The sequence below is a fragment of the Scylla paramamosain genome, unplaced genomic scaffold (assembly GCF_035594125.1).
Source record: "Scylla paramamosain isolate STU-SP2022 unplaced genomic scaffold, ASM3559412v1 Contig1, whole genome shotgun sequence".
In the NCBI taxonomy this organism is placed as follows: Eukaryota; Metazoa; Arthropoda; class Malacostraca; order Decapoda; family Portunidae; genus Scylla; species Scylla paramamosain.
In genome coordinates this window covers 2,890,001-2,902,500 of record NW_026973666.1, presented here as the reverse complement: position 1 = coordinate 2,902,500, position 12,500 = coordinate 2,890,001, and the positions used below count along the sequence as shown (strand labels likewise).

The window sequence follows — 12,500 nt, the reverse complement described above, 5'->3', positions numbered from 1 at the left end:
TCTGGCGATGACGTGCTTAATGCCAGCGTGAAGGAGAAGGAGAAGAAGAAGGAGGCCGGTCCAGGGTTCTTCGACTACCTGGGCAGACGGCCGCGCTCCAAGTCTGACGCATCAAGGGTGGGACGCAAGCCTAACATTATCACCTCGATGAAAAATGCTGTGCAGGTGAGGCCATGGGGAGCTGTGGGGGTGGTGGGGGGACGAGAGGTGGTGGTGGTGGTGGTGGTGGTGGTGTGTTTGTCTTATCCTGTTTTGCTTTGGTTTGTTTACAGTTTTTTTATTTGTATTATTGTTTGTTAGGGGGAATGGAGAGGTGATGGTGGTGTTTGTTTGTTTGTTTGTCTGTGTTTGTTTGTTTGTTTGTTTATTATATGCTGTTTTGTTTTTGTCAGTTTTTTTTTTTTTTTTTTTTTTTTTGGTTGTGTGTGTGGGTGGCAGTTTATTTGCTTCCCACACGCTATTTCTTTATTTTTTTGTGTTTTGTTTATTTTTTCCTGCTCTCATTTCAAGTGTTTTGTCATTTTTCAAGTTTTTTTTCTTTTTCCAGTTCATTTTGTTACGTTTATTTCATTTTTTATATTATTATTTTTTTTTATTTTTTTCCTCTTGTTTTATTCTTTTTCTGATTTTTATTTTTATTTCAGCGTCTTTTTTTTTTTTTCGTATTGAATTTCTTTGATTTCATTTTTTCTTTACTTTTATTCTTTTATGATTTATTTTGATTTTGGGTTTCTTTCATATAATTTGTTGTTTGAATTATTATTTATTTATTTGTTTTTATTTATTTATATTTATATTTTATTTTTTTATTTATTTTTTTGGTGATACTTTTTCCCAGTTAATTTTGATATCAGCCAGCTCTCTCTCTCTCTCTCTCTCTCTCTCTCTCTCTCTCTCTCTCTCTCTCTCTCTCTCTCTCTCTCTCTCTCTCTCTCTCTCTCTCTCTCTCTCTCTCTCTCTCTCTCTCTCTCTCTCTCTCTCTCTCTCTCTCTCTCTGTGTGTCTCAGTCTCATAATTTCTTTGGTTATGCATATATTAAGTCACTGTATGTATGTACGTATGTTATTGCATGTCTGTACGTGTGTATGTGCATATGTATGTATGTATGTATGCATTGATAACTCAGGCAGGCTGTGTATTTACCCATCCACCTTGTGTTCTGGTTGTGTCTGGCATTAAACTGAAGCACACACCAGTGAACATGGACAGAATACGCGCTTGTGCTCTTGTCTCTCACCACTACGGCTGTCATGCTCACTGCGGTGTTGAGCACGATTCTCTTGGGTACTGATGATGATGATGATGGTGATGAAGGTGATGGTGATGATGATGGTGATGGTGGTGGTGGTGGTGGTGGTTCTGTTTATCCGTGGTTTGGTCAGATTTGAAGTTTAGGTATAAATAACAAACAATACAAGCAAACAGTTGTCTTTATTCCCTTCCAGTGTTTCAGTGTACAGCAGGGGGTTCTCGACCTTTTGCAGGCTGGCCCCCCCCAAAGCTGGTTCAATGCAGTTGTGGCCCTCCTCCTCCTTCCTGTACACCCACTCAGCCCCCTTCCCAACTATGTCACCATTGATAGATAGATAGAATCGGATAGATAGATAGAAAGATAGTCCTTGGCTAGGCTATTATTGTATTGGCCCACACTATTATTATTGTTATTATTATTATTATTATTATTATTATTATTATTATTTATTATTATTATTATTATTATTATTATTATTATTATTATTATTTTCCCCTTCTGTCCTGTGCTCACACCCCCCAGGGAGAGCGTCCACACCCTTTGTGTCCCCCCAGTTGAGAACCACTGGTATAGAGATTGTGCCATTGTCCTTCTGTGGTGAAACTAAGGTTAGGTTAGGTCAGGGTTAGGTTAGGTTAAATTATATTAGGTTAAGTTAGGTTAAGTTTCCTGTATATCCAGATTGGCAACCAGGGCAAGTAAATTTATTGACAACACAACCACACTGGAAGGAAGTAAAGATGTTATTTGGTGCTGGTCTGTGTTATTTGTAGTGAAGATCTGGTGCCCCTCCCACTGCCCTGCCTCAGACGCAACAAAGCAAGGGAACTGCAGGAAGTCACCAGGCTTACACGTGGCACTCTGGCCTACAAGTGGCACTCCTGGCCTACACGTGGCATTGCTTGGCCTACACGTGGCACTGCTGGCCTACACGTGGCTGTTTAAATCTACACGTGGTAATCATAAATTCTTGACAAGTTTTGATGTACACGTGAGTCTAAATTCTTGGCAAGTTTTGACGTATGCGTGAGTCTAAATTCTTGACAAGTTTTGATGTACACGTGAGTCTAAATTCTTGACAAGTTTTGATGTACACGTGAGTCTAAATTCTTGACAAGTTTTGATGTACACGTGAGTCTAAATTCTTGACAAGTTTTGACGTACGCGTGGCAGTCCGGGATTCTCGACAAGTTTCCTCAGGTTTTCGAACAAACACACTCCACGGAAATGCCTCGCGTGTACAGTGGCTGTGATAAGATGTCACGCCACACTGCCTGTCACTGGCTGTGGTGTGAAGTGCTGTGCTGTCACTGGGGCTGTTTGAGGTGGCAGGGCATTGACTCGGGTAACAGGTCCTTGATGCCACAACCAAAACTCTGTGTTACGAAGCCTTCACTGTGATTTACCCCTGGCATATACACTGTGCCTCCTCTGTGTTCCCTGGATTAGCCCCACAGGGTCATACAAGGCTTTATTTACACTGGCTTGTACAAAGGTTTATATTCCCTCAGGCTTGTACAAAGGTTTATATTCCCTCAGGGTTGTACAAAGGTTCATACTCCCCAGGGTTGTACAAAGGTTCATACTCCCCAGGGTTGTACAAAGGTTCATACTCCCCAGGGCTGTACAAAGGTTCATACTCCCCAGGATTGTACAAAGGTTCATACTCCCCAGGATTGTACAAAGGTTCATACTCCCCAGGGTTGTACAAAGGCTACATAACATTCCCATTGTTTCCATTGTAATATTCCCACAGGGGTGTACAAATACTGGTCAATATTTCCCTAGGGTTGTACAAAAGCTTTTCATTTCCTCAGGGTTGTACAGAGGCTGTGTAACATTCCCATTGTTTTCATTGTAATATTCCCACAGGGGTGTAGAGATAGTGGTCAGTATTCCCCCAGGGTTGTACAAAGGCTGTACTTAACACTGTGTTCATAATCTGTGCACTAATATTTCCTCAGGGTTGTACAAATACTTCCTAATATTCCCCCAGGGCTTTACGAAGACTGATATTCATCCTGCATTCCCTCTAATATTCCCACAGGGTTGTACATACACTGTCCAGCATTCCCAGTGTGTTCCATTCTGATATTCCCACACTGCCAGCATTCCCAGTCTCTTTGTGCAAACATTCCCACTTGTAAATACTTGTAAAAATAACTGTTCATTTCAGGTTCTGTTCAAGGCTGGTGTTTGTCTCCTCCCCTCCCCCTCACCAGCCCCCCGACCCTCAGTCCCCCCACACTGGCCCCCTGCCCCTCACACACACACACACACACATACACACACACACACACACACACACACACACACACACACACACACACACACACACACACACACACACACACACACACACACACACACACACACACACGGCTATCCTTCTTTGTTGATGTGTGTGTAATGTTGATGAGATTGGCCTCTGCTTCCTCCTCCTCCAGTCCCTCTCCTCTCTCTCCTCCTGGCTCCTTCTCTCCTGTCTCCTCTCCTTCCTCTTCCCTTCTGTTCCCTTTCTCTCTCTCTCTTTTCTTCCTTTCTCATCCTCCTGTCTTTCACTTTCTCCCTTCCTTTCCTTTTCTCTTTTTCTCTTCTTTCTTTCCCTCTGTTCCTTTCTCCTCTCTCCCCATCTCTCTCACTCCCTTTCCTCCACCCTTTTCACCTCTTCTATTCATCTATACCATGTCTCTCCCTTCCTCCCTCCCTCCCTCCCTTACAAAACCTACCGCAACCTCGAAAAAATGTAGGTAATTGAAACACACACTAACAATCACATGTAGTTTGTTCCGTTCTTCCCTGTGAGCCTCTCCTCACAATACAGTACAAACACAGCATTACAATCCATATTACCAGACTTAATCTACCAAACTTTACCTATAAAACTTTATCCCAACTTTGTAAAAATGTAGGTATTTGAAAGACACAGTAAGGCAAATGTACCTAAATCCTTCCTTCCTTGTTCTTTTCTCTCTTCTCTCCTCCTTCCCCCCTTTTCCTCCATCTCAGAACATAACAAACACATGAACACACTAACACTGTCTCTTTTTCTTCTCCTTCTCTCCTCCTTCTCTCCCTTCCTCCCCTTGCAGAACACAAGAACAAACAAATGTATCTTCTTTCCTGCTTCTTTCCCCTTTATCTCTCCCAGAACAGGACATTAAAATCCAAGAACGCATTGATACACTTTCCTCCTCCTCCTCCTCCTCCTTATTTTTGTCCTTTCAACCTTTTTCAACCTTCCTCAAAACAGACAGAACATTACAAACTTAACTAAACACACAAACACACACACACACACACACACACACACACACACACACACACACAGTTATCCCACCTTTTACTCCTCCTCCTCCTCCTCCTCCTCCTCCTCTCCTTTACCTCCATCCCCTCCCTACAAAACCTAACCTAACACACCACACTCCAACCTTCCAACACCTTCCAACCCACCAGTCCACCCCCACATCCCTCCACACCCCCACCCGTGCATGCCACCACTAACTTGCTGGGTGCAATCTCTCCCACAACACCACCACCACCACCACCCACACAGAGCTGGAGTGATGAGAAGGAGCGAAGACGAAGAGAGCGAGAGGCACAGCGGAGAGAGAGGCAAATAATGCTTGGCCGGTTCTCCAAGTCTTGTCAGGTTAGGGATGATGATGCTGATGATGATGATAGTACCTCTGTTACTGTCGCTAATAGTGATGCTGGTACATACTTTCACTGTTATCACTACTGTTGTTATCACTATTTTTGCTGCCACCACCCACACTGCTACTACTAATACTAATACTACTACTACTAATGCTGCAACTACTGTTATTGTTATTGTTATTTTTATGCTGCTGCTGCTGCTGCTGTTGTTGTTATTATTATTGTTGTTGGTGTTGTTGGTTCTAGTGGTGGTTTACAGATGTTTCTCTTTTTCCTTGCTTTCTCTATCTTTCTTTTTCTTTTTTTTTTTCATTTTTTCTCCAGTGTTATTCTCTCTCTCTCTCTCTCTCTCTCTCTCTCTCTCTCTCTCTCTCTCTCTCTCTCTCTCTCTCTCTCTCTCTCTCCTCTCTCTCTCTCTCTCTCTCTCTCTCTCTCTCTCTCTCTCAGTCCCAGCACGTGGCCGCTAGTTTAGTTTCGTGGCACGCACCAGTATGTTCGGTCAGCATCTAGTCACTGGTCCCTCTCCTGAACCCTGAGCTCCTTAAGACTCCCCCTGCTAGTACATTCACCTCTTTCACTGCTCACTCAGCACATTCCATCCCATTCTGCAGTATTCTGAACACCAAAACTGGCCTAAAAATTGCAAAATCTTCTCTGTTTTATTGCTTTTCTTTCTTCTAATTGTTTATAAAGATTTCATACCTAGTAAGTTGTTGTATATTTCAGCAAAGTCAGCCCCTTTGAAGAGCTGTACACGTAATGTCCCTAAAAAGACCCCATGGCCTTCTGTCACCGGCCCTAATTGCCTTAAGTCACACCACTTGAAGGAGGTTGTATGTGTAGTGTCCCTAAAACAACCCCTTTGCCTCCTGTCCCCACCCCTGATTGCCTTTAGTCAGCCCCTTTGAAGAGTTGTCATGTAGTGGGCCTAAAAAGACACCAAGGCCCGTTATACACTAGTCTGTTTTTATGGATTCCATCTTCGCACACCCTCAACAATGACGTCTCCGCCGCCTCCGTTGGAGCGACTGTAGTGGGAGCCGGGCCCCGTCTCTGCCTCCGCTTGAACGGACGCCGTGGGGCAGAAGAGAACGGTCGAGTTTGGCTTTGTACTTAGACGGACACAGTGTTGCACGTACTGGTGTTTTGGATGTTGTAGGTTTGGTGCTCAAATACATGATGAAACATTATTGAATTACATCTTTGTAATGTAATAATGCTATATTGTAAATTAAAAATTTTTACACTGTTAGTGGGAAAAGAGGAATGATCTGGGCCCCAGCGGGAGGCGCGGCAAGACTGCAAAGCTATTTAAACACAAGCATGTGGATGGACCGGACAGGTTTCAGCCCCGGCAAACACCAGAAACGCAACAAGCCTCACTCAGCAGCCATGGTAATGACTGTGTTGATAACTGACAGCCAGACAACCAGGAAATACTAGTGTAGCCTACCTCTCCACCACACCGTGCATTGGTACAGCAGACACCTCTGCCCCCCCGTGGCTTGTAGGACTCACCAGCGTGTAGTTACTTATATTTCTTTGCTGTGCAATACATGACACTCTTCTCCTCCTCACTGGCCTCCCTCCATCAGCAGCCAGCAGCAGGGTGGCAAGAAGTACACACATTCCTAGTTGAGGAGGTCTCTCCTCCGTGCGGCCACGTTGACAAACCACGGTTACGGAGACGGCGGCGAACTCCTCCGTTCGGTACAGACTCCATTTTTGTGACGTCGTTGTTGGACGGTGAACGGAGACGAAATCCGTAAGAACAGACTAGCGTGAACCTGGCCTAAGAGGTACTTGTGACCCCTTACCTCCCGTCCCCAGCCATGATTCCCTTCAGTGACTCCCTTTGAAGAGTTGTATATGTATATGTAATGTCCCTAAAAAGACCCCTTAATCTCTTGTCCCCAGCCCTGATTCCCTTAAGTGACACCCTTTGAAGAGTCGAATATGTAATCCCTAACAAGACCCCTTACCTCCTGTCCGCAGCCCTTTTTCCCTTAAGCCGCAACCTTTGAAGAGTTATACGTGTAATTGTACCCCTAAACAGACACTAAGAGGTACTATTTGTGACCTTTTTGCCTCAGTCCTGAATCCCTAGAAGGAGTTATGTCTAAATTTATCCCCTTAAGGACTTTCAAACTAATTCCACCTCTTAGAAGAACATTAAAAGGCACTGGATTGCTTACGTCCACCCTGTAAAGAAGTTAGGATGAATTCTGCACTTAAATATTTGGTTTCCACTTCTAAAGACACATTGGACTGTAGTTTTAGTATTGGAATAAATGTTTAGTATAGTTCTCCCTTAAAACACCTCTCCGTCCCTTAATAACACCATTAAACTGTTGAAAATGGAGATTTATTTGGGTGTGCACTTCAATTTTTGGGTGTTATTTTCGATGTGATTTGTATATTAACCGTTCCTTACAAACCGCATTTCGTTCCCTTAAAAATCTTCAAATATTAGATACCCTTATAGCATCACCCTTAAAATCACCCTTAAAAATTATAACCCTGAATCTAAGGTGTGTTTGTGGTGCACTGGTGGTGGTGGTGGTAGCGGTGATGTGGTGTGCAGCTCCTGTCGTTGCTATCGTTGTCGCTGGCTCCCGTATTCCCATTTTCTCTCCCCCACGCTGCTCCGTTTTCTGTGACATTTTCCGAAGTAGTGGCCGAGATGACTGTGTTTCTTGGGTAGACTGTAGTGTTTGATTTTCAAGCCCCCCTGGTTTCTATTTTGACTCTAGAAACCTTTTGGTGCTGATCAGTATACCTTGTTTTCTCTCCCTTGTACCCGCCCTGTCTGAGTTGTATGAGAAAATGGCTGTATTTCAAGGTGAGACTAGTGTATTTATGAATTGTTTCTCTGTGCACTGAATTGTTATCTCTCTCTCTCTCCTCTCCTCCCTCTGTGCTTCTTGTTATCTGAGAAACGAGAACGGCTTTTTAGTATTGATATTTTTTTGCTTGAAAGTTGTCATTCTCTGCCTTCTGTGTATGTGTGTGTGTGTGTGTGTGTGTGAGAGAGAGTGTATGTGTGTGTGTGTGTGTGTGTGTGTGTGTGTGTGTGTGTGTGTGTGTGTGTGTGTGTGTGTGTGTGTGTGTGTGTGTGTGTTAAGGTAAATGCTTTTTTTGTATCACTTATAACCCTTGGCACTTTTGTCTTTATTCACTTTATGCATCATTAATGAAGACACACACACACACACACACACACACACACACACACACACACACACACACACACACATACACACACACAGTTTTCCTTTCAGGTGCTCTTCAGTGTCATCTCTTGTCAAATGAGAGAGAAGAAAAATAATAGTAACAATAGTAAAACCTACATAACAAGAAAAAAAGAAGGAAAAGGAAGAAAATGACAACTGTGGGAATGCTGTGGAAGGCCTGGGGATGGTGTGTGGAGGAGGACAGGACAAGGAGACCATTGGGAAGGCTGTGGAAGGCTTGGGGATGGTGTGTGGAGGAGGACAGGACAAGGAGACCCATTGGGAAGGCTGTGGAAGGCTTGGGGATGGTGTGTGGAGGAGGACAGGACAAGGAGACCATTGGGAAGGCTGTGGAAGGCTTGGGGATGGTGTGTGGAGGAGGACAGGACAAGGAGACCATTGGGAAGGCTGTGGAAGGCCTGGGGATGGTGTGTGGAGGAGGACAGGACAAGGAGACCAGTGGGAAGGCTGTGGAAGATCTGAGGATGGTGAGAGAGAGAGAATGAGAGAGAAAGAAAGAAAAAGAGAGAGAGAAGGATAAGCAACAGACATGACACACCATCACAAAAGAAATCAAACTAATGAACCATAGAAATAAAAAAACGAAAACAAGAAAAGAAAAACAAGACCAAACCAAGCGTAATTACAAAAAAAAAAAGCAAAAAAAAGGTGTTACGTAAAATTACATAACAAGACTGCAGAAAGGAGCCAAGGAGGAGGAGGAGGAGGAGGAGGACAAACAAAAGGATCTGGACTGCTTTTCTTTTGTTCCTTAGAGACAAAAGATTCCTGAGGGAGCTTTTGTTATTGATTGACTAGATGACAAGACTTCCCTTACTCTCTCTCTCTCCTCTCTCTCTCTCTCTCTCTCTCTCTCTCTCTCTCGCTCTCTCGCTCTCGCTCTCAGTCTTTCCTGTCTGTCTGTTGTCTTGTCAGGTACGGAGTCAGACGGAAAATTGAAAAGAGTAACAGGGAGAGGAAAAGATTGAGGTAAGAAATTGTAAGTGAAAAGAAAAGAGGAATTAAAGAAAGAGAAGAGAAAAAGAAAAGAATGACATAGAGAAGAGGTGAAAATAAAGAAAAGGAAGCTTGTAAGTGGTTGAAGATTATTTGATTAGTAAACTCTGTATCACTTCACTACTACTACTACTACTACTACTACTACTACTACTATTACTACTATCACAATGCTTAATCTTTATATTAATTTCACCCCTTCCTTTATCTCCCTCTCACTCTCTCGTTCTTTCTCTCTCTTCCCCTTTCCCTTTCTATTATTCACCACCCCTTCTCCCACTTATCATCAATCTCTTCTCTCTCTTCTCTCCCCACACTGCCTTCATTACCATTCCTTCATTTATTCCCATTCCTTCCCATTATTGTTTCTCTACCCATCACCATCACTTGTCCCCATTCCATCTACAGTGAGACCTCCCCCATCACCATCCCCTTCCCATCCCACACTCCTCTTACTTTTCCCACCATTCCCCATCACCCCATAGCCCTGTAGTCTCCAATTCCCGTCACTTACCCATCTATATCACCTCTCCTCTCACTCCCATCTCTTCACTCATTACTGCCAGTCCTCCCCCATGCTGACCTGCCCCCGTCCTCCCCCGCAGCACACCCTGGTCTCCCCCAGCAGCACAAGGAGTGGGCGCCGGAGCGGGGACGTCACCCCTGTGGAGCAGTCCGGAGGGGGCGATGATGTCTATTACACCTGGGCACGCTGGCTCTACACATCCGGCTCTGCAAGCACGCCGCCCCCCAGACTCTACCAGGTGTGTGTTACGGGTATTGGGGGGATGGTTTGTGTGTTTGTTTTTGTTTTTCTTGTTTGTTTGTTTTTGTTTTATTTATTTATTTTTTTGTGTTATTTTTATTTTTTATTTTTTTTATTTATTTTATTTTATTTATTTATTTATTTTTTTGTGGTGTGTGTGTGTGCGTGTGTGTCTGTCTGTCTTTGTCTGTCTGTCTGTCTGTCTGTCTCTTTTCCTTCTTTCCTTCCATCAGTTGCATTTTCTTCCTTTTTTCTCTCCTATTATTTCTTTCCTTTTCTTCCTTCTTTTAATATTCCTTTCATCCTTCCTTCATTTATTGCTATATTACATTCTTATTAACATTCCTCTTCCTCCTTGTCCTCCATTCCTATTATATTAAGAAATACCCTTCTCTCTCTCTCTCTCTCTCTCTCTCTCTCTCTCTCTCTCTCTCTCTCTCTCTCTCTCTCTCTCTCTCTCTCTCTCTCTCTCTCTCTCTCTCTCTCTCCTGCATGCATCATTTAATCCTTCCTCCCTCCCTCCCTCCCTCCCTCCCTCCCTCCCTCCCTCTGTCCCTCTCTCCTTCACCTATTCCTACCCTTCCCTTCCCTCTTCCTCCCATTCGCAGCCATTCCCAGTCACTCTAACACAGCACTCTCCCCTCTACAGCAGAACTGGACTGTCTAAGGTGATGGAGCTGTTTCGGAGCCACAGAGGGGAGACCACTGAGGAGAGACAGAGACGGAAAAGCGGAGGAGTAAGTACTGTCTTATTTACGTTTGTTTTGTTCGCCTCGTTTATGCGTGTTTGTGTGTGTGTGTTTGTGTGTTTTGCCTCTGTGTTTTTTGCAGGGGTGGTGAATCTTGTGTTACTTTGTCTGCTTGGGTTTAAAGGTTCTCTTGGTGTGTTCAAGGGTGTTTTTAAGGGTGTTTAGGGTTTGTTAGGGTGTTTTTGTGTATTCTGTGGTTTTTAAGGGTGTTTTGTTTGTGTTTTTAGGGTTTTCAAGTGTTTTTATTTATTTATTTATTTATTTTAGAATTGTTGGGGTTTTCAAGGGTTCTTTTTTTATTTATTTATTTATTTATTTATTTTTATAGAATTGTTGGGGTTTTCAAGGGTTTTTTTTTATTTATTTATTTATTTATTTACTTATTTTTATAGAATTGTTGGGGTTTTCAAGGGTTGTTTTTTATTTATTTATTTATTTATTTATTTTTATAGAATTGTTGGGGTTTTCAAGGGTTCTTTTTTATTTATTTATTTATTTATTTTTATTTTTATTTATTTTTTTACTGTTTGAGTTTTGAAGGGTGTTTTAATGGTTGTTGGGGTTGTCAAGGGTGTTTTGATAATTTCGTGAAAGTTATTGGGGATTTTCAAGGTGGTGTTGGGGCTTCCAGAGTGTTTTTGTGGCTCCAGTGATAGTTTGACCCTTCCTTCCTTCCTTCCTTCCTTCCTTCCTTCCTTCCTTCCTTCCTTCCTTCCTTTGTTTCTTTGATTTTTGTTCCTTTGTTTCTTCCTTTGTTTGTTTGTTTGTTTCTTTGTTTTTCTTTCTTTCTTTCTTTCTTTCTTTCTTTCTTTCTTTCTTTCTTTCTTTCCTTCCTTCCTTCCTTCCTTCCTTCCTTCCTTCCTTCCTTCCTTCCTTCCTTCCTTCCTCCCTCCCTCCCTCCCTCCCTCCCTCCCTCCCTCCCTCCCTCCCTCCCTCCATTATTTAATTACTTCCATCCTTCCTTTCCTTTCATTTCATTTCATTTCATTTCATTTCATTTCATTTCATTTCATTTCATTTCTTCCCTCCCTCCCTCCCTCCCTCCCTCCCTCCCTCCCTCCACCCACAAGCCAGCACCTTAAATTAAAAACACTTACCAAACCATAACCCCATCAACTGAATATAGATAACCCTTTACTCTCTACCCCTTTAAGCCCCCTCTAAACCCAGCTAGGCCCCTTTACTCCCGCTCCCTTAAGCCCCCCAAAGCCCCTCTACACCTCATATACTCAACTGATAAGGGAAACAGTGGGACCTGAAATGAGATAAGAGAAAATTATAAACGTTAACCCTAATATTACTTAAATTTTGACTTAGGGAGCTTAAAGATTGGGAGGTCAGTTTTAGGGAATGTTCAGGGTGTTTGTGATGTTGCAGGATGATTCAGGGATGTTTTTTGGTGTTATAAGGTAATTTAGGGGCGTTTTAAGATTGTTTGTGATGTTCTGGAGTGTTTTAAGGGTGAATTAGGGTTTACAGGGTGATTTAGGAATGTTTTTGGTGCTTTAGGGTGATTTTTGCCATTTTCAGGGTGTTTAGGGATGTTTAAGGGTGATTTTAGGGTATTTTTGTGTTTTTAAGGGAGATTTTTGGTGTGTTAGATTGCTCTGGGTTAATTAAGGGTGAGTTTGTGGGTGTGTTCATATTTAGGGATGTTCAAGGGTGGTTTAAGGGTGTTTTTAATTGATTTTTAGTGTTTTAGGGTGTTTTTTTGGGAATTGAAATTGTGGTTATGTTTTTAAGGGTATTTTTGGGCCATTTAAAGGATAAGAAAAGGAAGGAAGGAAGAAGAAAGAGGAGGAGGATGAGAGAGAGAGAGAGAG

The 12,500-nt window shown here is 42.9% G+C and overlaps 1 protein-coding gene across 1 annotated transcript in view; it reads left to right on the top strand.

Annotated features, from left to right (window-relative positions):
- LOC135095697 (AT-rich interactive domain-containing protein 1A-like) overlaps window positions 1-9,819 on the top strand; it is a 31,672-nt gene extending 21,853 nt beyond the window's left edge. Inside the window, exons 5-7 of the mRNA XM_063996710.1 lie at window positions 1-165; window positions 4,809-4,904; window positions 9,768-9,819. The exon at window positions 1-165 is cut by the window's left edge and continues 23 nt beyond it. The gene's annotated coding sequence lies outside the window, so the exon portion shown is untranslated. The remainder of the gene's footprint in view (window positions 166-4,808; window positions 4,905-9,767) is intronic.
- The last annotated feature ends 2,681 nt before the right edge of the window (window positions 9,820-12,500 follow it).